This window comes from Rattus rattus, chromosome 12, assembly GCF_011064425.1.
Source record: "Rattus rattus isolate New Zealand chromosome 12, Rrattus_CSIRO_v1, whole genome shotgun sequence".
NCBI lineage: Eukaryota > Metazoa > Chordata > Mammalia > Rodentia > Muridae > Rattus > Rattus rattus.
Window position 1 is genome coordinate 53620577 of NC_046165.1, and position 25629 is coordinate 53646205.

A 25629-nucleotide genomic window follows, 5' to 3' on the forward strand; every position below is an offset into this window, starting at 1 on the left:
AGTGCTTCTGTGCAGTGGTTCCCTTATCAGTGTTATTTGCCAGGATTAAATAATACAGTCAACAGTCAGCAAAGAGTAATCTCCAAAGGGGCCAGAAAAGCAGCATTTCCTAAACACTTCATGGCTCCTAAATCTTAGAAATTGGGAAACTGCATATATTGTGTATTCTTTAGTTTAAAACTGCTTTAATTTTTCACTTGGCAGTTCCCAAACTGAAATTTCTTTGATTCATAGAATCTTAATAGCAAGTGTGAAATGCTCGCAGTTCTGTAGGTAAGGTTTTCTGAGGTGTTTTCGTTTTGTTTAATAATACCTTCCTTACTAGGAGGTATTGAAGGTAAAAAGCAAGTGAGAGTTAAAGGCTGAGTGGTTTACTGTCTAACTTAATGTCTGTTACTGTCTAACTTAATGTAAGTCAAGTGCCTTAGCACAGTCAAAACTTATGCTGGAGTCCACAGGATCAAGGTGCTTGCTGCCAAAACGTTTATGGCAGAGGGAGAAAACTGACTCCTGTAGTTCTTCTCTGAGCTTCACATGGGCACTACAGTGCATGGGTATACGTACATAAGTAAATAAAGATATGTTTTTAATATACCAATTAAAATGTTTTAAGTTCTTATTTATTTTATGTTTATGGATGTTTGTAATGTCTGTGTATCATGGGCATACCTGATGCCCTTGGAGACCACAAAAAGACATCAGATCCATCCCTTGGGATTGTAGTTACAGATGGTTGTATGCCGTCATGTGGGTGCTGGATATCCTATCCAGGTCCTCTGGAAGAACAGCCAGCATGCTCTTTACCCATGAACTAACTTCCCAGCCCCTTAAATGCTTTTTTAAAAAGCAAAATCAAAAACAAAAGCTTACTCAGTCATAAGCCCTAGGTCAGCCTTGATAGACTCAGGCTTCATCAAATCTATGTTCCAAATTGTATTATGTTCTTTAATGGTAAGCATAACAAGGTCTCAAAGAAAATTCATCCTGAGTATCTTCTGTAGTTCAACATGTATGAAAACTATTTAGAATGTCTTTAGGGGCTGGGGAGATGACTCAGTGGTTAAGAGCACTGATTATTCTTCCAGAGGTCCTGAGTTCAATTCCCAGCACCCAAATGGGTGGCTCATGACCATCTATAAAAGGGATCTGATGCCCACTTCTGGCATGCAGGTGCATGTGCAGCAGAGCACTCACATATTAAATAAAAAAATAAAACCATAAAAAAAGATTGCAAGAGGTTAGAATGTCTTTACTTTATGTGATTATGTATAGATTGTAAATTATCACTATGAAGCATACATAAATATGTATTAATTACATTAAGCAACCAGTTTTATTTAAGTATGAGAAAGTTTTTTGTTTTTTTTTTTTTAAACTTGAGGCAGAGCATAGTGATACATTTTTTACTTTACTCCTGCCTTTGGGAGGCAGAGGTAGGCAGATCTCTGTGAGTTCCAGGCTAGCCTGGTCTACATACTACATAGTGAGATGTGGCTCAAAACAACAACAACAAAAAACTATATGGTTTTTAAAGTATCTTGAACCATTGCATTCAAGGCGAAACATTTTGATCTCTTTTCTTCTTAAAAGAGGAAACTTGTTAGTGCTCATGTATAACAGTAAAGACATTTAACTGATGTTTTTCTGGTAGACCCTGCAGGAGCTGGGCTTAGTATCCTTTTCAAACACGTCTAGTTCTTTTAGATTCCAGTGGTGCTTCTAGCTGTGTCCTTCTGTTCCCATCACTTCTCCTTGTCACTGCAGTGTCCCTCCGAAATAGCTACCAGCTGGTGGCACAGATACTCCATTTTTTTAGTTTACTAGTTACTGAAAGGTATGCTAAAACCACTAGAAGTCACTGCCTACTAACTTGGTTTGACCATAAATGATCAAAACAGACCTAAAGTATTCTGAAGCAACAAGGACGTTAGTACCTGATTCTAGATGTCTTTCTTCCTCTTTGATGAAACAGTGGGAATTTGTTAAGACACTATGTTTAAACCAATACATAGTTTTTGGCAGTAGAATGGTATATATATAGATAAAGGAAATTCTAAGGCCTTGGAGTAATTTATAAAGGAAATACAAATTTTGCACTAAATGTACATTTTTATTAAACTATTTTATTACTGAATATCAGAGAAATAAGATAAAGATAATGTTTATGAGCTTCATGTCAGTTTTTCTCAAACCTTCTTAAAATATAGACCATTTTAGAAGGGCAAATGGTGTCTCAAAGATGCAGTGTCAATTTACTGTTTAGATTTTAATGTAATCGATATAGACAAACTAGATATGAATTCCTTGGAGCTGTCACTTTTTTTGGAGAGGAAGAGGTTGGGTTGTTTCTTTGTTTTGTTTTGTTTTTTAATCTACAAACTGATTTATAGATTTTAAACAAAACCAATTGCATTAAAATTAACAACACACATTTAACATGCTAGATGATACTGTTTGTAATACTGATTACAATGCTGTACTTTCATTTTGTTTCTACTAAAATAAAATTAGCCACTAGAAAGTATGGCTTCCAGTACAGTCACAGAGTTATGCAGCCATCAGCACCATCTGACTGCAGAACATCTTCATGATACCCATAAAAAGTCCTGTAAATCCTAAGTTCAGCATGCTGGTCATTCAGAGTATTTAGAAACTCTTGTTCCTAGTGTAATGTCACCATTCTGTAACAGACATGTTTTCTACATACCCAGCCTACCTCTACTCCTTTTTAATTAGCCCTCAGTTACAAAGAATACCTGGGTGTCAGTAGGCCACCAGCAAACTAGAATGTATTCTAAAATCATGAGTGATTGTATCCTAACATTATTAAAGTGATCTACCAGATGACCCAAAATATACTTGTGTTTCTTTTTTAATACTCAAAATGAAAATCTGTTATTTTTAAATGCCCACAGAGAACTTGCAGATAAGACTGTTTAGGAAAGACCATTAGCAGTAATTGTTGAGGTATCTCATGTGCTTCTTAATGAGAATGAGGAGCATGGGCATTCAAAACCCTTTACTACACTCTTTTTCAGTGTTTAGTATAATGATCCTGCTGTCTACAGATTAACTATGATGGGGGTAATTTTATTTGTTTCTCATTTTGGGAACAATAAGATTTTAGTTGCATAATTCTTTTCACTGGGAACATAAAAAATACTCTTGAAAATTTAAAGTGGATAATAAAGGGAGGTGATTTTTATGTTTTCCTTTACATTCTTTCTTTGCTCCACATATTGATATTCTTTATAGTTTAATAAATAGGGGCTGGAGAGATGGCTCAGCGGTTAAGAACACTGACTGCTTTTCCAGAGGTCCTGAGCTCAAATCCCAGCACCCACATGGTGGCTCACAGCCATCTGTAATGAGATCTGATGCCCTCTTCTAATGTGTCTGAAGACAACTACAGTGTACTTATAATTAATAAATAAATTAATTGATAAATTAAATAGGCGTGAATTTTGACTATACAATGTGCCCATTGTCTTCAAGGAGTAAATATTTTTTAAAGATTTATTTATTTATTTATTTATTTATTTATTTATTTATTTATTTAATGGATATGGGTACACTGTAACTGTAGCTGTCTTCAGGCACACCAGGAAAAGGCATTGGATTCCATTGCAGATGGTTATGAGCCACCATGTGGGTGCTGGAAATTGTAATCTTTTAATAATTATGTGAAGTTTAGATGTTCTAAACAGTCTTTGGCCATGTTGAAAACTACAGAAAATATGCAAGTTTGGATTTTCTTTGAGCCCTTGTTACACCATTAAAAAAGATAATACAATTTTAGAACATAGACTGAAAACCAAAAGGGGAAAAAAGAAAACAGACTTCTAACAAATGAAAAACTATAAGATAAAACTAATGCATTGGAGTTTGATAATACAAACAGAAGGGGAAAAGTCCAAAATAAGGCACAAGAATCAGAGAACCACTCAATCACATACAACTGTTAAATAAAAACCAAATTGGAAGCCATAATACATATGCAAAAGACCCAATGCAGACCCATGCAGGCCTTGTGCATGCGGTTTCAGTCTCTTGAGTTCATATGAGCTTTCATCATGATGTAGAAAGCCAGCCATGTTTTCCTGGTGTCCTTCATCCCCTCCAACTCTTACCCTTTTACCGCCTCCTCTTTAATAGGGTTTCCTAAGCCATGAAGGGAGGGATTTGATGGAGACATTCCATCTAGAGCTGAGTGTCCCAAGATTTTTCACTCTGTATGATCTGACTTGTACCCTCTATATTTATTCCCAGCTGACGGCTGAACAAGGTCAGTAAACGTAGCAGAATGTCATTAGGAATGATTTTAGAGTGAGTGAGTGAGTGAGTGTGTGTGTGTAGACCAGTTTTCTCTTATAGCCCTGGCTGCCCTGGTACTCACTCAGTAGACCAGACAACTCAGATTTGCCTGCCTCTGAATCTGGAATTAAAGGTGTGTGCCACCACCACCCCGCTCCTTCAGTTTTCTTATTGCTCTAGCTAAGGTTTCAAGTACTCTATTTTATAGGTAGGAAGAGAGGGGAGGGGACTGAAATAGAAAAAAAAAAAAATTTTTTTTAGAAACTTAGTTGTATCTTGTGATTTTTTTAAAAAAAAACTAACTAGAGAGGATGTTTTTGCTGAAGCAGACACGTGAAAAGATGTTTTATTAAAAATGGGCCCATAATGTTTTTCTGGAGACAGCCTAGAAAAAGGACATGTGATACTTTCCTAGAGCAAATGCTTGAGAGAACATGTGATGTTTAGAAAGGATATAAATAAAGCCCAACAGATAGTGGGCAATACTGAATGGTATTTTAGCCTTGCCATTCTTTTCTTTCTTTTTTTTTTTTTTTAAGATTTATTTATTATATTTGAGTACACTATAGCTGTCTTCAGACACACCTGAAGAGGGCATCAGATCTCATTTACAGATGGTTGTGAGCCACCATGTTGGTTGCTGGGATTTGAACTCAGGACCTCTAGAAGAGCAGTCAGTGCTCTTAACCACTGAGCCATCTCTCCAGCCAGAGCCTTACCATTAATTTGCTAGTTATGATTAGGCTCCCTGACACTGGATGGTGTTAGTACACCTTACCATCCTTCATTGATCATTGTTTGTCATGACTCCATAGAGAAAAACGCACCAAAAAAATTCTAATGATATTTTGGTGGCTTCTTGCCACCCCTGCCAAGTCAGTCAAATTGGCAGAGCCTTATGGTTTTTTCTAGATCAAGCTATTGTTCATAAATGGCATTTGCAAGTCCTGCCCTTGCTTATTCATAAATAGTATTTACAAGTAGATTGAGCTGATGCTAATCATATAAACTAAACTACCGATAGCCTGACAACACAAATTAGCCAAAAAAAATTTTTTTCTAAACAAGTTCACATCTTCCTTTGCTCTGGTAACCTTTTTTCCACTACCTTTAATAGGTGATAGACTAAAAAAGACATTAAAACATTAAAAAAAAACCTTATTAAAATATTTTTAAAAATCTACACCTACAGTGGACAACCTTGTCTTGTTCCTTATTTTAGTGGAATTGCTTTGATCGTCTCTCCATTTAAGTTGACATTGGATCTGGGCTTTATGCCTTCATTATTTTGAGATATGTCGCTTGTATCTCTAATTTCTCTAGGATTTTTATCATGAAGAGGTGGTGGATTTTGTCAAAGGCCTTTTCTGCGTCTACTGAAATGATCATGTAGGTTTTTTCCTTTTAATTTGTTTATATAGTGGATTACATTTATTGATTTTTTTTTCTTATATTGAACCATCCCTGCATCTCTTGATCATGATGGATGATCCTTTTGATGTGTTCTTAGATTCAGTTTGCAAGTCTTTTATTGAGAATTTTTACATCTATCTTCATAAAGGAAATTGATCTGTAATTCTTTTTTTTTTTAAGAATTATTTTTTTATATATGCGAGTACACTGTCACTTCTTCAGACACACCAGAAGAGGGCATCAGTTCTCATTACAGATGGTTTTTAGCTACCATGTGGTTGCTGGGAATTGAACTCAGTGCTCTTAACCACTGAACCATCTCTTCAGCCCCTGTAATTCTTTTTATTTGTTGGGTACTACAGTAAATGTGGTCTTGTAAAATAAATTGGGGAGTGTTTCTTGTTTCTATTTTGTAGGATAATTTGAGGAGTATTGGTGTAATCTCTTCTTAGAATTCTTTTCTAAAACCATCTGGTCCTAGGTTTTTGTTTTGTTTTAAAGATTTATTTATTTTATGTGAGTACACTGTAGCAGTTCTCAGACAGACCAGAAGAGGGCATCAGATCCCATTATAGATGGTTGTGAACCACCATGTGGTTGCTGGGAATTGAACTTGGAACCTTTGGAAAAACAGTCAGTGCTCTTAACCTCTGAGCCATCTCTAACCCAGCCCTGGCCCTAGGTTTTTTTTTTTTTTTTTTTTTTTTTTTTTTTTCATAACCACTGAGCCATTCTCCAGCCTTGGTTGGGAGATGTTTATTTCACTAGAGGTATTAGTTCTGTTTAAATTACTTATTTAATCTTGACTTAACTTTGAGAAATGGTTTTGGGTTTTCCAGTAGGCTTGATTACTGGGTTTTAAAGTATGTCTGGATTCCCTAAGTGTTTTTGTGTCCCTCTTTTCATTTTTGATTTTATTAATTTGAATTAATCAGTCTTTTAGTAAATTTGAGTAAGGGTTTGTCAGTCTTACTGATTTTTCTCAAAAATCAACTCTTTTCATTGATTCTTTCTATTGTTTTTATTATTTCTATTTTTTTCAGCCCTGATTTTGATTACTTCTTACCTTCTGCTCCTTTTTCAGCTGTAGTTTTTAATTTTTGTTCTAGCACTTTCACTAGTGCTGTTACTAGTATGCTATCCCACTTTTTTTTAATGTAGATACTCAGTGCTATGAACTTACTTGCCTCTTAGAACCACCTTCACTGTGTCCTATAAGTTTGAGTGTGTTAATTCCTTTTCATTCACTTCTAGAAAGCTTTTAATTTCTTCCTTAATTTCTCTCTTGACCCATGTTTCATTCAGTAGTGGGTTGTTCAGTTTCCATCAGTTTGTAAGCATTCTGAGGTAAGATAGGCTGCAGGATATTATTTCTATTTTGGAGACTTGCTATGTGTCTGAGTGTCAATTTTGAAGGAAAGTTGTATGAGGTGCAGAGAAAAATTGGGTTTTTCTTTCGTGTGTGTGTGTGTGTGTGTGTGTGTGTGTGTGTGTGTGTGTCTTGCAGTTATTCTTAAATTTGGTCTTTATGGTGTCCCAGATTTCCTGGATTTTTTTTTGTGCCAGAAATTTTAGATTTAACATTTTCTTTGACCAAAGTATCCATTTTTTTTCTGTCCTGTCTTCAGTGCCTCAGATTCTCTCTTCCATCAGGCTTGTCTCTGTGGTTCTTGTTCAAGTTTCTAAATTTTTCATTTCCAGATTTTCCTCAGAGTTTTCCTTACTGAGTAGGTTTCCACTTTCAGGTGTTGAACTGTTTTCATTCGTTCTACTGTTTTTGTTTGTTTGTTTGTTTTGTTGTTTTCTTTAAAGGATAAATTCATTTTCTGTTTAAGAACTTCTTCCTATTCATAAAGGCTGTTTAGGGTCTTTTTCTTGTGCTTCAGCTGTGTTGGACTACTCAGGCCCGCTGTGGTAGGCTTGCTGTCTCTACTGGAGACATGCTGTTCTGGCTGCTGTTGGTCGTGTTCTTATGCTTGCATCTGGAATTGGGAAGGTTGTAATTCTAGGTGCTGATGTGTGGTCTTGTCTTTGTCAGGTGGAAATTCTGTTCCTTAGTTTTTGTTTCCTCTCTGGTTCTTCGTTGCCTGGTAGGAAATTCTTCTGGGATCCTGATAGTCGTAGTTGCTGAAGGCTCCTGGTATAAATATGTTTCTGGGATACTGGGAACTAACAGATAGGAATGGGATAGACTAGCTGGGGCTGAGGGGTCCACAGGAGCAAGGAGAGCTGGGGATTCCACCAGCTTCTGCTTAGTCCCCTGGAAATGGGGGCAGAGACTAAACAGAGACCATAACAGAATATCTGCTACAGGGCTGGGAGTACGACAAGGGGAATAGAGGAAGAGATGAAGATCTGCAATTGGCCAACCTGCTTCTCTGCCAGAGTGGCCTGTGGGCTCCAAGGGAGTGCCTGCTGGAGTTGAGGTCTGGGATAAAGCAATGAGTGAGGGGAGGGAAATTAGGAGGAGAAAATCTGTGTGAGTCACTGGAGATTGTGAAGAGGGAGTGACTGTCATAGTCAATTTCTATTGGTGTGAAGATACCCTGAAAAACAATGTGAAAGTATACCATGACCAAGGCAACTGTTATAAGAAAAAGCCCTTTTTTTTTTTGGAGCTTACTTACAGTTTTTCAGAGGTTTAGTCCTTTATCATCATGGCAGGAAGCATGTTGGCAGGCATGTAGGCTCTGGAGCAGTAACTGAGAGCTACATTCTGATCCACTGTCACAGAGAGGTAGAACTGAGCCTGGCATGGGCTTTTGAAAGCCCACTCCTAGTGACACACACATTTTCTCCAACAAGGCCACAAAACTCTTAATTCTTCTCAAGTCCCGATGACTAAGCATTCAAATCTGTGAGCCTAAGGGGGCCATTTTTATTCAAACCGCACAGTGGTCATAGCTGGTGATCTGCCGTTGGAGCTGGGAATGAGACTAGGAGATTGAATTTATAGTAGCTGATTTAAAGAACGTAATTAGGAAATACATTTGATCTAAGTTTGTTATCTAAATGTGTGGGTCAAGGTCCATGAGTTCTTATTGGTACTTTAAAAGCATAGTAAAATAATTGGTCAACTTTGAGCAAGGTAGGAATTCAATATATTGTCCACAAAGCTGACAAGGAAAAGAACTGAAGTGGAGCTGGTGTGATGGCTCAGTGAGTTCGGATTGTATTGTTGAGTATTCTCTGCTTGGAGCCCCTCCCACGTCTTTCTCACTTTTTCTTATCCAAAAATGAAGGTGGGGGCACATGTACTGCCCTTACAGAGGGTTTGACCATCAGGGATTAAGCACACTCTTCGTGGACTCGGGACACTTGCACCCTTGTGGACATACCACACATATATACATATAATTTAAAAATTAAAGAATTGAGGTATACCCTGGCTAGAGAGGTGGCTCATCAGGTAAAGGTACTTCTTGCCAAATTTGATGGATCAGAGTTTTAATCCCCTGAACATGGGCGGAGGAAGATGAGAACTGACTCTGACCTTCACACCCTGCAGCAAATCAGCCAACTAATGAATAAAAAAACAAAGCTGGGATTGATGGCTCACACCTGTATAATCTGAGCACTTCAGAGATAGACTAAGTTCAAGTGTATATGGAGTGTGGGGGCGTTGGTTTTGAAGCTAGTTTGTATATAATAACCCAGACTGGCCTTAAACTCTCACCTACCTCAGCCCCCTGCTGTTTCAGTTGTAAATTTCTTCCAAATCTGGCTTCATAGAATACAGCTGAATTCTCATGTTTATTCCCCTATTTAACCTATGATGATACATTCATTGTATTGAATACAGTGTCTGAACAGAATCCAGTCTCACAAAATATTGTAGTAGAAAGGGAAGAGTATTTTAATAGCCTTTTCAGGTTGTTTTGGGTATTCTGCAAATGGTAGTTTTGTGAAAGTAAGTTGCATTGTGTAATCTAAAACCTTTTTTGAACATTGATTCCTCTGGTAAGTGAAAACCCATAGTCTGCAGAAATATTTTATTATTCTCATATTGTTCCATGAAAATATTTTATATCAGTGTTTTAATTGCACTACTAATTGAGGATGTGAGAGTGGTCCATGTGATACCATGTGTGTCCCAGGTATCAAACTCAGGTCATCAGGCAGTAAGTGTCTGTACCTGCTGAGCCATCTCTCTGGTCCTTATGATTGAGATTTAGTAAAAGTAACTTTTCTCCATCAAGCACAATCTCAAGTAAAACTGGCTACATTTTTATTTTGCTTTAAAGGAATGGGTGGCAGCCAAGAATTCCAAGACTGTCCATATGCTTTGAAGTCACTGTCATGGTTTGCACTAAAGTACCATTGGATTTATCGTTACTTTAGTGCCTTTACTGCACCATTTGTGCAAGTGTCAGTACAACCAAAAGAAAGAAAGAATTTTAGTGCCATTGTGTACAGTAGCTTGAAACATCTTGGGAGTCTCAGGATGCTCTAGGGGTCCGTGACCTATATTTTTGAGAACTTTAAACCGGAGGATTTTTTTTTATATATATTTGGCAGTCTTCTCATTTGTATTTTGAAGAAAAATTTGAAAACAACATGTTTTTAAGTATCTGGCATACAACATGGCTTTCCTTGGCTCATCAGAAATTAAGAACTTGATATTGTTTGGCTGTTCCTTTAGAATGTTATCAGTTAAATAAAATATTTAGAATTGTATTTAGAATTGTAGAGTGATTGACAGTATGTTCCAAAATACTCTTTCACATTGTCTGAGAAATATAAGCCCCTTTACTCTTTGGATTGCTATAACTGAACACATTTCTTTTACAACTGTGTGTTTGCTATAGTATAAATGTTTGAAGAAAAGAATTTTAAGATAGTAAAACAAATTTTGATAATACTAAGGAAGGGATGAGTTATATTATTAAGCAGGCATAATAGTCCTTATGTTGTTCCCTCCTATTTTGAGGGTAAAACTAGTGAGAGTTCTCATTTTCTCCCCAAGTACCACAGACATCTAAATGTCTCTGTAATAAAGAAGTCTATATTTGCACCTGGTGACTCTTGCCAGTAATCCAAGCATTTGGGAGGCTATGACAGAATTGCTGTGAGTTCAAAGCCTGGGCTACATTTCAAGTTCCAAGCAGACCTACGATGTCTCGCAAAACAAAATAACCAAATTCAGTTATTGACTGCATGTACACAGGCACATACATACATATACACACACATACACACACACACACACACACACGCACGCACGCACGCACACGCACCACTTATACATTCAAAATTACTGAATATCATAACCAAGTAGTTATGAGTTTTCATACTGCGATGACGAACAGACCGTGTATGGGTCTGAGCTAGGTCCTCTGCATATATGTACATTATGATTGTATAGCTTGATGTTCTTGTGGGACTCCAACAGTGGGAGTTGGGGGTGTTTCTGACCCTTTTGCCATCAGTTAGGATCCTTTCCCTCCTAGTGGGTTTCCTCGTCTAGCCTTGATGTAAGGGTTTATGCCTAGTTTTACTGTAGCTTGTGTTGTGTTTGGTTGATATCTTTTGGAGGTCTGTTTTATTTTTTAAAGGAAAACAGGAGGAGTGGATTTGGGAGAGGGTAGATGGGACAAAGAACTAAGAGGCGTAGAGGGAAAGAAACTGGTTGAGATGTAATGTAGGAGAGAAGAATAATTAAAAATTACAAATCAAAGGTATAAACTCATTAAACAAAGAATAAGTTAACATGGTTATGTTGTAAAAATATGTATTGCTGAGTACTTGAAATCAGTATGATCTGAATATTCAGAACTATTTCATGAGGGGTTTAGTTTTTTGTTTTTGAGACAGAGTTTCATTATGTAACCAAGGCTGATCTTTCAAAATTGCAATCATTCTGCCTTGATGTTTTGGGAATGTTTGGGTTTTAAGAGTGCACAACCACATTCATGAGAGATTTAAAACAAACCAAAAATGTCAGTAGACATACTTTATCTAGGGAACAGCAATGTATTTAAAAATTGTATGTGTACTAGGTAGTTTGGTTTTTAGGTTTGGTTTTGCTTTGTTTTGCTACAGCCATACCCTAAAATATTCTCATATCCAGTTGGACTGAATGAACCTAAAATTACCTCATTTCCTCAGATGAAATTCCTTTAATCTTACTTATTTCTAGACCTTTAAGAACATTTCCAAAGAAACAGTTGCCTGAGGATTTAACTCGCATAGCACCATTTGTGGAAAGAGTACTTCATGCTCGGAAGCCAAGGAGCTAACTTCTGCTCATCTGAGGAAGAGCAGATTGTCTCCCTGTCAACCGTGTAAGATTTGTTAGTGGAGTTCTGCTGAGATGTTTAGGAAGCTCATGTCTGTGTTCTACGAACATGGCTATTGTCATTTCAGCTGCTACATTGTCTAGTTTCAAGTGATAGTGTACATAGAATGTCTACTGTCTGCCTCAGGATAAATCCTTAAGCTAACTGGTATAAAAAGTCATATGTACCTTTTATTATATTTTAAATAAGTACTAAAAATCTTAAATTTATACAGAAAACAAGACATATAATGCCTTGCACGTAGTTGGCATCTAACAAACTGATCTTCCTTTTAGGAAGACTTAGTGTACTGTCATATTCACTGAAGGACCTTTTTTGGAGACACAAACAGATGTCCCTGCCTATTTAACTAATCCCACTTGCCCACTAAAAGTTTGAGCTCATTTTTTTTCTTTACCTCTCTCTGAGAGCTGTCTTAACTATTCAAGACTAGCTCACAAACCTGTCCACCTGTGGTGCTTTCTGTTTTTCATAGTGCTTATCACCTCTCACATTCCCTGTAATGTGCTTCATATGTTTAGTGCATTTGTCTTCCCCCGCTGATGCCGAAACCATGAGGCCAACAATCTTATGTTTTGCTATGTTTTGCTCACTAATATTACCAAGCATTTAGAATGGTGTTTGGCACATAGTAGGCACTCATATCTATCATTAAATGGATCTTATTTTGCATGTGATAGAAAGAGGGCTTTGAAGAATAAGTCTATTTCGGATATTATGGAGCAGTATAGCAGAACCACACATAAACCACTGTAGGCCCTCCTCAGTGTTCTTTTCATTAGCCTACCATGCTGCCCATTTAGCCTAAATATCAGTTCAGCCCTCAGTACTTGCTCTCACTTGAAAAAACAGCAACCTTAGATATGTGATGAATTGGTGTGTTAGTTACTGATGTTTTCAGAACATTATATTCTTAGTCAGTAGTTTGAGAAATCCTTCTTAAAGAATATAGTACTAAAACTTACTTAATGCTGACGATAATTCTGTACATAAGTGGCTTGTGTCTGACTGAGTCATGTGGTTATGTTGATGCCAATGTTGTCAAGACAGTGGGGATCCCTAGATGGAGGATTGGTGACAACCCAACCCAGTTTTAGCAGAGTTAAGTAAAAATCATCCAGTCCCACACTCATTGAAACCGCCTAACATGTCAGATATATTCTCCCTATCTTTTTTCTTTATAAGAATTTAGTTTGGAAAAACATGATCCCAGTCTAGGAACTAAAGTGAAGGTAAATTACCTTTTGTCATTTCCTGTAACAAATTTCAAATATATAGCTAAAAATAAAGAATCTGTAATGTTCTTTCACACCTTTTGCAAGCAGATCTTGGCAATAAATTGACTTTGAGTTTGTGGGAGTTTTTTATTGAATATTTTTATTGCCTATCATGAAGGTGTTTGGTTTTTTTTGTTTGTTTTGAGAGGGGTTGGGGGTTGTTTGGATTTGTTTGTTTGTTTGTTTGTTTGTTTGTTTGTTTGTTTGTTTGAGACAGGGTTTCTCTGGGTAACCCTGGCTGTCCTAGAACTTGATCTGTCTCAAACCCTGGTCTCAAACTCAGAATCAATCTGCCTCTGTGTGTAATACCTCCTGGGTGCTGAGATTAAAGATGTGTACACCCCCACCCCGTTGGGTTTTCTTTTTTTATTACTGCGGTTATTTATTGGGGGAATGTAGAGGTCAGAGGACAACTTTTAGGAGTTAGTTCTTTCCCTCCACCATGTGAATCCCTCAAACTGAATTCAGGTCTTGCCTAGTTCCTTTACCCACTAAGTCATCTTACCAGCCCTGTTTTTAATTTAATTTTATTGTTAAATTTGTTTTTCTGTGCTTGAATTTTTTTTTTTTTTAGTTTACTAGAATTTTGAGTAAAAGGCACAGTTTCTACATAACCCCTCATCTCCTGTCCTATGCCCCATAGTTTCCCTTTATTTCCCATTTCCACTCTCTGCGAAATGTGTTGTGGGTATTCGAGTTTTAGCACGGCTATAATAATATGTATTTGTTGTTACTGTCATTTTACTGCTCCAAACACCACCACCACCACCACCATCCCCACCCCGTGCTCTCCTTGTTCACCCATCCAACTCCAAACTGGCAAGCACTGTTTTTTTTTACTCTGTGGTGTATTTGGTGAAGTGTCCTGATCTTCGAGAGATTTGGGAGTTAAGGGTTGGTTTGGTTTGGGTTGTTTTGTTTTGTTTTCTGGTTTGTTTATTAAAATAGGGTTGAGTTCTTTAGCCTGAGCTGACCTCAGACTCAGAGCAGTGCCTGCCTGCCCCAGCCTCCCTCCCAAGTGTGATAAAAGTTATCAATATGAGCTACTGTGCAGTGTGAGTGTGTGTGTGTGTGTGTGTGTGTGTGTGTGTGTGTGTGTGTGTGTGTGTGTGTGTGTGTGTGTGTGTTTTGTTCTTTTTTTTTCGAGCTGGGGACCAACCCAGGGCCTTGCGCTTCCTAGGCAAGCACTCTACCACTGAGCTAAATCCCCAACCCCGTGTGTGTGTGTGTGTGTGTGTGTGTGTGTGTGTGTGTGTGTGTGTGTGTGTGTGTGTGTGTGTGTTTAATTGGGTTTTTTTGGGAATTTTAAAGGAATTTTTAAGCAGTCTTTGTTTTGGGTTTTTTGTTTTGTTTTTTGTTTTTAGTACCTGCCTGGTTTCAGGTTTTTGCAAAGATTTTTCTTCCATTCTGTTGCTAGTCTTTTCATTCTTTTAAGTAAGTTAGATTTCCTTTGTTAGTGCATTTTATGTTAATCATAGAAACTGTAAGGACTAGAAGTGTAGAGAGAAGGGAGGATCCATATAAGCAGTCTAATCACTGGGGGTCATCCCTGGCAACATAGCTAGTTTAAAGTCATGAATAGGTAAATGTGATCACTTCTTTCCTTTGTTCTGTTGGATATGACTTAGCTTTTACTATTTCTCCCCCCCAGCTGGGGACCAAACAGGGCCTTGCACTTGCTAGGCAAGCGGCCTCACGGCTGAGCTAAATCCCCAACCCCAGCTTTTACTATTTTAATTTTGATATTTTACTGTTTGAATAGGGTTTGTATAAAATACTCTTTAAGTTTAATGTGATGTAAAAATAATATTAAAAACATAGATATAAAATCACAAATGTGTACTACCCAGCAGCAGTCCACAACAGTGTAAGTTATCTAATAATTCAAAATAAAATAAATAGCTCTTGAAAACTAAGTTTACCAACATAAAAGTTTATGTAACATTCACACTTTGACTCCTTAAATGCCTAACCAATAGATTATTACTTTCTGAATTTTAAAAGTCAACTGTTTAACCATTCTTGCTACATAATAAAGATCACTGTTAAGTTTCTTTAAAACTTGATAATATCAAGATAGTATCACACCAGTTTAACTTGTTAGAGATGTGGGGTGACACCATTACCAGGAATGTTGAATTGTTGGAAGGATTGTTCTTCTTGTATAGTCTTGCTTATAGAAACACAGTTTGTTTGTTTTTTTTAACAAGTTACCCCCCTTTTTTTAAAGACTTAAGTTTATTTTATTTATATCCACACCAGAAGAGGCATCGAATCCCATTATAGATGGTTGTGAGCCACCATGTGGTTGCTGGGAATTGAACTCAGGACCTCTGGAAGAGTAGTCAGTGCTCTTAACCGCTGAGCCATCGCTCCAGCCCAGAAACACAGTTTTTAGGGGAATGGTTTGTTAGTTGTGTTCTTGTTGCTTTTATAGAATACTTGGAAAAAGCAACTTAAAGGAAGAAGCACTTGTTTGTCTCACAGTGTAAGGAATGCAGCCACCATGATAGGGAAGCTGTGGCAGTAGCATGATCTCTGGGCTACTGTGGAGAACTTTGGGTATCTGGCTCACATCTCTTGACAGCTGACCAAGAAGTAAGACTTCAGCCTAACACTGAGGCCATGTCTCCAATGTTCCATAACCTCCCAAACCGGTGTTTCCAGTTGAGGACCAAGTACATGAGATATGGGGAGAAATCATAACAAATGCTAAAATAGCAGGGAAAATCTATTTACCTGTGGTTGTTTTAAACTGCAGGTTTGGGCTCCCAAATAATTAGGTGTCCGCTTGCTTTATTGGAGTGACCTGCTTGCTGTACATATTTCTTTTTTTACCTTGCTATTTTCATAGCAGTGTACACTATTTTGGTTTTTTTAATGCTATTAACATGACAGAATCAAGTTTTATAAAAAACATTTGAGAGACAACTTGGTGGTTTTTATGAAGAAGGAAGTGAAGGTGACAAAAACTAGTGGGTTGGTTTTTTTTTCCTTATTAGAACACCATTTATAAATAAAAAACCACACACACAGGCCTGTGGAGAATCAAACCAAATGGGTACCAGAACTGAGAAGGGTGAGTAGTAGACATGGGCTCCAAACCTTAACCAAGAACCTGTCTGCAGTTGATGCCCACTAATAATAGAAAAATCACTCTTTTTCCATCGGAGTCTCACTGGGTCTATTAAACCCTAACTCAGGGCAGGCTTCATGCCCAGGAATAGTTGACCAACACAAATGAACTTGAAGTTATTTATTTAGAGTTTTGGTCTCATTTTGCTTTGTGCTTATTTTGTGGGGGGAGTATTGATCTTTTGCTTTCATTTTGATTTTCGGGTTTTGGTGGGTGTTTCTTGGGGTTTTGTGGTTTTTGGTTGGTTGGTTGGGGTGTTTGTTGGGTTTTTTTGTTTTTTGTTTTTTTTCCTTTTCTTTTTTTTTGGAGCTGGGGACCGAACCCAGGGCCTTGCGCTTGCTAGGCAAGCGCTCTACCACTGAGCTAAATCCCCAACTGTTTTTTGTTTTTTAAGAGAGAGAAAAAGAACTTTTTAAGTTGGGTAAGTAGGAAGTGGTATACATTTAATGCAGGGCAGTGATGGCACAATTTATTCCCACCACTCAAGAGGCAGAGGTAGGCAAACCTGAGTTCAAGGATGGCCAGGGCTACATAGAGAAAACCCATCTCAAAAAATAAAATTAAAAACTAAGAAAAAAAAAATCACAAGCCACAAAATTCTGTATACCAAAGCCTCTAAAAGAGTTTTAAATCATATGTATGTGTGTGTTTATGGTTGGGCATTATACACCTGAGTGCCAGAAGAAAACTTTGGAGCTGAAGTTCAAACCGTTATGAGTTGCCAGATATGGATGCTGGAAACCAAACTTGTGTCCTCTGGAAGAGCAGCAAGTGCTCCTAACCACTGAGTCATCCCTCCAGCCCTTATATAGATCTTCCTGTGGCTTTTAAATGTAATTCTATTACACAGTGCCAATTTTAAAGCTAACATTTTATTTTCCTGTGGTAGGGGTGAAATCCATGGCACAGGACAACCTGTTGAAGATCTGGAACTTCATTTCGCGTTTAAATATTAGTTTAAAATATTGTGCACCTCAGTAGAATTTTTATTTTGTAATTAAAGTCGTTAATTTACCAGCCTGACAGCTTTCTTTCTATGAATTCAACTTTAACATGGATTAAGTAGTCATGTCTAACTTCTAGTGTGTATATTGCAATGTCAGAAGGTTGGAAATCCCGACATTTATGTGAAGGCTTAAAGTGAGAATTCACCCCTCTTCACATACTCTTGTCTGCAGTTACAGAGGTCAGGAATTGGAAGTGCTCGATGACTAAACATGACTTCCCCTTAAACTATTTTGCTTTTATATAATATGACTGTTCTCTGCGGCCAGCTCACAGTTGTCTTCTTGGGACACTAAACCATCCTCTTTGATATTCTTGACCTACCTTGGATTTCTCATATCTTGGGGATTTTTCCTGTTTGAGTAAAGCACTCTCTTAAGCAGGTCCTAGAAAGGAGAAGCATGGCAAGAAATTAGTGTGACAATGTATGTCCCTTTGTTCAGCCTTCACTTTGCCTGAGTAGAGCCTTCCAGGTTGAAGATCATCTCTCTTCAGTTTTCTGAAGGCATTGTTTTGGGGACTTCTTCTGTTGTCACTAGTGTTTTTGTGATAGCAAGAGCCATCAGATTCTTTTATTGTTTTGTTTTGTTTTGCCCCCTATTCCCTCTTTCATTCAGTTTTCTCTTTTCTTTTCTACTTCTTTCTGCTTATGGAATCTTCTTTTCTAGAAAAAACAATTAATGGTGTGTGTGGTGTGTGTGTGTGTGTAGTAGCATTTAAAGCAAACATTTAAAATAATTGTCCAAGAATTTGAACTACATTATAGACATTCATATATAAAAGTTAAACAAATAGAATAGTAAATTCCTATTTGATCAAATATATCAGAAACATAACTATATTATAACCTTATTATCTCCTGTAATTGTGCTGAATAAAATGACTAGGAAAACTGAATTGGCAGCTTCTATAACATTTCTCCTAGGAAAACTAAAGGGTTAGGTTCCTACCCACCCTTGGACACATTTTAATCAACCAGTCAGGCTGACTTCTGTTATTTAGTACTTATTATTGACACATTCACATTGAACCCTTGGTCAAGCGCACTACATAATTCATGCCTGAGCAGAACTTTATTTGGACACATACAATCTTTATAAAGCACATCACAGCCTTCATAAACACAGGAGCACTAGCTAGAAACCACCACTTGAGCACTATGTTTCAGGGCCATTTTCAACAGTGAAATCATCAAGAAGAAGCACAAAACTATAAAAACACAAAAAAGACAGTATGCTTTTTTACATTGTGAGAGGCTTTCCTTAGGGAAAAATTTATGTCCAGTAACTGTATGTCCAGTGACTTAGAGAACTGTGAGTGAATGTAGATTTGTGGGCTGTAAATATGTTTTAGCAAGTAAATGAGTTCAGAAGAACAGAATTCATGAAGAGTAAGAACCTTTGCTCTTAATTCCTCTAGCTCCACAGGAAAAAGATATTTATAATCCCTTTAGTAGAACCATTGCAGATTTTGTGTGCGTTTATGTCAAGCAAATGTAAAGGCTCCTCTAGTGATAACCAGTAGCAATTTATATATATTACCATTGATTTTTACAACCTTAAGAAGTAGGCGTGACTTCCCGTTTAGAAGAAGGAGAAATTAAGATGATTTCAAATGCATTCTCTTTCCTTTCATCCAACTCCCCTGCTTAAAATATTCACTCTTAAAGAAAACAAAACAAGTGCCCTAATTGTTGTCTTCATGAGCAGTTCAATATTTCTTGTCTAATGAAAAGTAGAAGGATAAGCCAGACATAGTGACTTATGCCTTCAACCCCAGCACAGGGAGGCAGAGGCAGCTACTTCTCTAAGTTCCAAGACAGCCTGATCTACATGGTAAGTTTCAGGATAGCCAGAACTGTACAGTGAGACCATGTCTGCCCCCCCCCAAAAAAAAACCAGACATTCATATAATAAAATCTCATTTCTACAGGAAATGAGATCCTGTAATTAGCTTACCCAGAGTCACACATTTACAAGATTAGTATCTAAGCTGCTTTTCATTTAGAATTACTCTTCTTTCTCTACCTAAGTTTTATGTAGCCCTCTATGTTCAAAGGATTATGTTGACAGATGTTGACAGTGTTAATGGCAGAACTTAGCCGAAGTCTGTTGTACATTCAGAACCGATCAGGATCATTATATCAGTCCTGGAGTGAACCCCTAAAGGGAGGGTTTGTAGTAGGACACAGGTCTTTTCCAGAAACATATAGGAGTCTGTCCCCTAGAAGAATTTCCTTCTTGGCAACATCTGTCTAATGACACTACAAAATAAAGAACCAGTGTTTTCCAACCGTCTAACATTTTGTAGAAAGCCGGAAAACCAAATTTCATTCAACGGTTTTGTCAAACTTTAAAGCTACACCTTGAGGCCAAAACGAGAAATATCTCTGTCATTTCAGGCTGTTTGTGTGAGACCTCTATTTGCAAATACATTTGCAATGCTGCGACTTGTAGGTCTCTGTACTGTTTGTCACTATGACAGGGAACCTAAGCCAGCTTCTAGTGACAGAGTAAGTGAATGCTGTGGGTTAAATTTATAATCAAGAAGAGCATTAAATGTTCAATTAGTCTGTTTATTTCATAAAATAATTTGTTAACATGTTTTGGCTATAAATTACCCACAATTCAAAGATCATGTATGTTTATTATGTAAGATTCATTCATATTTTGAGTTAGTATGGTATTTTGCAGACTCACCCGGTGACACGCTATCCTTATCTAATACACACAGCCCTCTGCGGAGCAGTATCAGTTGCTGAAGTGTGCATTTTATCTTGCTTTAAGTCAGTAGATGTTACATAGCACCTGCAGCCAAAAAATGTTAACTACTCAATACTCTTAAAAGTAGGATGTCCCCAAAACACATCCAGAAACCTTGACTTAGTTATTTGCTAAGTGGATAGCAGACCTAGGTCCAGGGCATGAGTTGATGTAAATAGTCTCCAGTGTAGCTGCAGGGTTTTTTTTGTTTTGTTTTGTTTTTGTTTTGTTTTGTTTTGGGGGGGGGTTCTTTTTTTGGAGCCAGGGACCAAACCCAGGGCCTTGTGCTTGCTAGGCAAGCACTCTACCACTGAGCTAAATCCCCAACCCCAAGCTGCAGGGTTTTGATGAACATCTCTCTAGTTAACATCAGAGAAAAATGGACAGATTAAGACCTGGAGAATTGGGAAGAGTTGTGTCATTTATCTGTACTTCAAAAAGCTGCACAAATTATAAACAGCTTAGTAGATATAAAGTAGACATTCCTGGGTATCCTGCACTCAGAGTAGGAAGCAAAATATTTGTCCATACTGCTATTAATGGGAATTTGGTGTTCCATTTGGAACCACTTCCATGTAAGTTTAGCTTTAATAGACAACTACCAGGTTCTGACGTTTGAGTCAGCTCAGAATTGACTAGCAGTGTCAATCTATTTGAACTACAGCCCAACAGTGGTCTTGGCTCTTCCATTTTAGCCATTCTAAAGAATATCTTTTTGATTTGAACTAAATCCTGGAGATGCCAGAGATTTTTAAAGAATTTATTTGCACATATAAATATTCAGAGAGCTGGGTGATTTTTTTTTTTTCCCCTACTGAATCCAGCATAATAAGCCTCTCTAAATAATTTAGGAGAGACTGACTAGTAAATATGTAAATAAACCTTATAAATAGAAGACTTTAAATGGATTTTTGTTTTTCTTTTTTCTAAATCATTTAAACCACCAATATTGGGCTAGAGGGATGACTCAGTGGTTAAGAGCACTGACTGCTCTTCCAGAGAACCCAGGTTCAATTCCCAGCACCCACATGGCAGCTCACACCTGTCTATAACTCCAGTTCCAAGGGACCTGATACAATCACAAAGACATATATGCAAACAAAATATCAATAATAAAATAAACAAATTATTAAACTACCAATATTTGCCAGGCTTGGTGATACATGTCTTTAATCTCAATAGTTGAGAGGCCAAGACAGCCTGAGTTCTAAGCCAGCCAGGCCCACACAAAACAAAACCACCAATATAAGGACAAAATAGAAACTAATTACAAATACAATTTTTCATTAGCTTCTGGAATAGACTCTTTGTCTTTTCTTTCTTTATAAATTCTGATTGCTATTGATAAATTATTGCCACCAGGTGTGATGGTATATGCTTGTAATCCCATGACTTTGGAAGCAGATGCAGGAGGATTGCTGTAAGTTTCAAGCTAGCCAAATTAAATAAAACTTCAAGTTATAAGGCAAATCTTTTTTTTAATTCAAGTTATAAACAAAGTTTAGTGGTTCACTCCTATAATTTCAGCACCAGACAGCACCAGTGACGGAGACAAGTTTGAGGCCAGCCTGGTCTGCATATTGAGTTCCATAGAAGTTTCTGTTTTCTCTCTTTTTTTTTACAAAACAAAAAACAAAGTCCCCCATGATGGCTCAGCAGGTAGAGGTCTTATTACCAAGCCTGACCTGACAACCTGAGTTTAATAACTGGATCCCATATTGTGGAAAAAGAGGCCTGCAAATTGTTGTTTCTTCACACTCTAGCCATAGCAAGTTCTCCCCCCTCTCTCTCTCTCTCACACACACACACACACACACACACACACACACACACACACACACACACACACACACTTTAAAAGATGAACCTTTAAAATTTCTCAAGATTTAGAAATTTCAAATCTCCCAAAATCTTACTTCTCAGTGGTAACTAACTTCATATTCATCCATATTTTCTGTGTGTGTGCACCTGTGCACACAAGCACAAATGCCATAGTGGGTGTGTTGATGTCAGAGGACATCTTTGTGGAATCCTTTCTCTTCTCCTGGAATCTGGGCTTTTCCTGTGAGTTTAATAGTAATGAATGCTTAGCCATCCTAGAGTGAGAGCTTTATTATAATGTATGTCAGCAATATCTTGCATGGCAAACACCTTTACCTGCCATCCTGGTGGCCCATCATGTGTTCTTTTAATCTATCAGTAATAATTGCCACCCAGTTTTTAAGAGTTCTTTAGTTATTATCTGTGATGGTTGGATACTCATTATTAACAATAACATCCCCTCTTTTTTTTTTTTTTCTTTTTTTCTTTTTTTCTCGGAGCTGGCGACCAAATCCAGGGCCTTGCACTTGCTAGGCAAGCACTCTACCACTGAGCTAAATCCCTAACCCCAACATCCCCTCTTTACTTTATTCTTTTTCTAAGTATACCCTTGTATATCAAATTGCCCTTTTATGTTCTTGGTCTTCACCGTAACCCATTTTCTGGCAAAAGTTCAGTGTCATCTCTTCTAATATACCTAACCTAAAACTAATGTTTTTCTGTATGCAGAATGTTGGTAAGGAGGATCTAAATGGGTTGGGCCTAATTTTTTTTAACAGTTCTTTTTTGTACTTGAAACATCCTAACTATGAAAGTTCATCCACTAAGTTAGTGAGTCCTCTCTGGTTTTGGTTGGGTAGTTGGTTGGTTGGTTGGTTGGTTGGTTTTCCCATTGGGACTTGTGTCCTACACCTTCATTTTGTAATATCATGGTGGCTTCTGTCACTTCACAGAATCAGATAGCAAATGGAGGACACACTCCATCTGATCTCTAGGCTATGCTTACTTCCATTTTACTGCTTGTATTTAATTAATGGGAAGTCTTGGGCCCTTCCAAAAAAGCAAGTATCCTAATCTGTGTAGAAATCTCCCAAGGAAATATTTTAAGCAGTGGGGCTAATTTGAATATAAGGCAATTTGGAAACCAATAGTATACAAACTAAGGTAGATTCCAAACTAATTCCTGCTTTATGAGGTAATGTGGTATCCAATGTACAAACAAAATTATTTTCCTTATTTAGAACCAATTCTTCAGCTAAATCATCATATTGTGAAGTCTGTGGTCTCAACAATAGTTCTTATGTTGGAATGTGAATAATTGAGCTCTATTTTATATTTCCAAGTTGAGTATGTTATAATATTGCTGGTAAATAATACATGGTAAGCCAGACATTGTGACACATGCCTGTCATACTAGCTTCCATAGATTTAAAAGTAGCAAGTTTGAGATAAGCCACATGGCAGAACCATGTCACAATGAAATAAATATTAAAGGTAATTTACGTTAGTTTACATTTATGTATACAAGAATGGGGAGAGCTTGTTTTGTTTTTGTTTTAGCATCATTGTGGCTACTGGCAAAATCAGTCTGGTTCTAACCTTAGTGGTTAGTGGTCTGAGTTTCTTGTAATAAAGCAATACTTTGCTAGTTTGAAGATCACCTTCCAGTTTGTAAATGTGCTTTTGTTTTAGTGGTGCCAGGTAGAAGTTGCTTTGTGAACTATAGGCATGACAGTCTTAGGAACAGAAAGTACACTTTAGCGCTCTCTCTCTCTCTCTCTCTCTCTCTCTCTCTCTCTCTCTCTCTCTCTCGCTCTCGCTCGCTCTGTGTGTGTGTGTGTGTGTGTGTGTGTGTGTGTGTGTGTGTGTGTGTGTGTGTGTGACATAAGGTCAGGCTGTGTAAGGTCAGGTTTATTTTGTTGTTCTGAAACAATCCTGTTTCCTGAGCTGAGAACACATTACCAGTCTTACTCATCAGTATGTTTTGTCTGCGAAACTAGCAATCAAAACAGCAACTAAAGCCCTACCATGACCTGTATGTATATAGGTTTTGGTAATAGGGATGCTAGAACGAATTGCTTTGTTGAAATAAACATGAAGAGTTATTGTGGGGAAGCTACTAGAACTGATTGATCAGACCTTAAGGAGCATCATTATACTGTAAGCAGCAACAGGTTTATTTAAAGGGTGTCTGTTCAGGGTGTTGAAAACCTCAGTGTACATACTTGAAGCTTAGGCAGTTAATGCGATTACCTAATATCAAATTTAAAGCCAAGCTTTCCTGTTCAGCTATGTGTCTTCTTGATGTTGTCTCTGTTGCCTGTTTTAGGTAATTTGTTCCTTTCGTTGTAAGGGAGTCAGTCATTTTACATGAGGAAATTGAAGTCTGATGTTGAAACAAAACCTTGTGAAGGAGAATTAATTCTTCACTCAAAAATGTAGGGATTTAACAAGTCCGGAGGCACGCCCCTTTAATCCAGCACTGGCAAGCAGAGGCAGATGGGTCTCTGTAAATTCAAGGCCAGCATGGTCTACTTAGGGAGTTCCGATAAGTTTTTTGTGAGATATATACAGTTAGATTTCTACTCTATATCCATGTTTGTAAGCCATGTGGAGTGGGTGAATGAGGTAGTTCTCACAGAACTTCAGACTTGAAATCTGGTTTCACCGCCACAGATTTCTCTGCTCAGAAGCTGAGGCTGTTGAGAAAGCTGGAGGTCAGGAAAAACAAGTGAGTCTCACTGCAGTCCCAAGACAGTCTTGCTTATTCTTTTTTGAGAGTAAAAGATGGTGTTTTTTATGTTTTGAGGGTTTTTCCAGAGTGACACCTGGTACCTGTCTTTGTTGCCTTTTGTTTAATGGTGGGAACTTATTAATCATATTGAATAAAATAGGAATTCTGCCCTAAGTGCTTGCCTGCCTTCTAGAAGTCATGACTGAAAGTCACTTCATAAAAAGCTTTAGACCTGTAATATATACCAAGCGATTTCCACAGCTTGTTCCATTGTTACTATCCTGTCAGAATGGTCACTTCTAATAACAAGATCCCCAAAACTACTGAACCCAAGCCTTGCTTACTACTATTGAAAGTTCTTAAAGTCCAAACCATTCCTTAAAGACTAACATGTGCAGATTAAGTGTAGATTTAACTAGTTCATTATGCTTTTGCCTTGAACACATGTTGACTGGAAGTAGATTTGTTTGCATCCCTTTGGGGTTGTAACCAAAGCACACACCCATACTCTTCCTGCCTTTCTGGAACAGGTTCAAGATTTGGAGAGACGGGTTTGTTTGGGGGCGTTTCCCTTGTCTTATCTCCAAGTAAGCAGATGCTAGGGTTGAATTTATTTTGACCTCACTTTAAATGTGGAACTGAAGCAAGAATTTAAACACATCAGAAGAGTGTGCTGCACTTGAGACATGCGGGACTCAGGGAGAAAGGTGTGTACTATATTCTCCAATTTTCTCTAGAAGCTTTACAGAGGTAATGTCTTTATCCATATTGGTGGCTGCAAGCTAGCAACTGTTACCCAAAAGGAAAATATTTAAGACCGAGTAAAGATCTGTGTTACATTTTAAGTTGTGTTTTATGTGCATTTATT

At 37.6% G+C, this 25629-nt stretch overlaps 1 protein-coding gene across 2 annotated transcripts in view; it reads left to right on the forward strand.

Moving 5' to 3' along the window:
- Xpo7 (exportin 7) overlaps positions 1–25629 on the forward strand; it is an 84054-nt gene that overhangs the window by 17313 nt on the left and 41112 nt on the right. The gene's annotated exons all lie outside the window — the stretch shown is intronic.